Source organism: Psammomys obesus, unplaced genomic scaffold, assembly GCF_907164565.1.
Source record: "Psammomys obesus unplaced genomic scaffold, mPsaObe1.curated_primary_1811, whole genome shotgun sequence".
Classification (NCBI taxonomy): Eukaryota; Metazoa; Chordata; class Mammalia; order Rodentia; family Muridae; genus Psammomys; species Psammomys obesus.
Window position 1 is genome coordinate 6,274,937 of NW_026596046.1, and position 1,272 is coordinate 6,276,208.

Here is a 1,272-nt window from a genome sequence, read left to right on the forward strand (position 1 = left end):
TCGTCTTTAAATGTCAGCTCCTGCCCCAGGAAGGGTGAGTTTATCAGTGTAAAAGAAGGGGTGGGTGCTGTTTTTGTCAATGTGGCACAGGGGAGGGTCACCTGGAAGGGGGACGCTCGGTTGAGGAAATGCCTCCACTGGTTGATCATATCTGTGGGGGATTCCCTTCATTAATAATTAATGCGGGGGGGGTGCCAGCCCTGGGCAGGTAGTCCTGGAAGGTATAAGAAAGGTGGCTGTACATGAGCCAAAGCACAAGCCAGTAAGCAGAACTCATCCACAGCCTCTGCTTCAGTTCCTGCCTTCAGGTTCCTGCCCTGCTTGAGTTCCTGCCTTGCCTACGCTCAGCGATGGACTGTGATCTGTGCATGTAAGTCAAGCAAACCTTTTCCTCCCCAAGTTGCTTCCGGTCATTGTTTTACCACAGCAACAGAAAAGGAACCAATATAGTGAGTTTTATCAATGTTCCCCCACTAATGCCATTAACTCCCACAAATGAGAGAAATACAACTACTGATGTCTTTATTTTTGTTGGTAAAAGGCTAGATTACAGACAGACAAGTCACCCGATTCTTGTCTCAGTGTGTGTGTGTGTGTGTGTGTGTGTGTGTGTGTATGTGTGTTTTGCAAGAAACTGAAAAACGGCCATGAGAAACCTTACAAACTCTGCTTTGCATATCCAGCTGTCCAGCTCCCGCCCAGGACAATGCTGGTTTTAGCACCGAATAACTGTGCCTTGGCACACACTCTTTTATCCAGGTCAGAATGGATGGCTCTCTCATCCTGCTGGCAACAGTCTTCCAGGCTAGGATGACATTTTACCACCAACTCTCAGGTCTCCACTTGGATACAAGCAAGTTAGTGCGTGCTGTCTAGTTTGTACCTACAGCACACAATTCTGATCTCAAGAGAAATGGGGAAGATGGAAGTTTCCATATGTGACCTTCCAGTAACTCAGGGCTACCATCAAAATATGGACAGAAACCCAGGTTGGCTTTCATTAGAGTCTAAAAGAACCATATGAAAACTGGCCAGAAAAACATTTAAGAAGAATACAGGGGCTGGGTGTGGTGGGGCAGGCCTTTAATCCCAGTACTCAGGAGGCAGGGGTAGGCAGAGCTCTGAGTTTGAGGCCAGCCTGGTCTACGAGTGAATTCAGGACAGCCAGGGCTACACATAGAAACCCTGTCTTGAAAAACCAAAATAAAAAAAAAAAGAAAGAAAGAAAGAAAAGAGAGAGAAAAAAGAACAGTGCAGTGTTTTTTTTCCCCT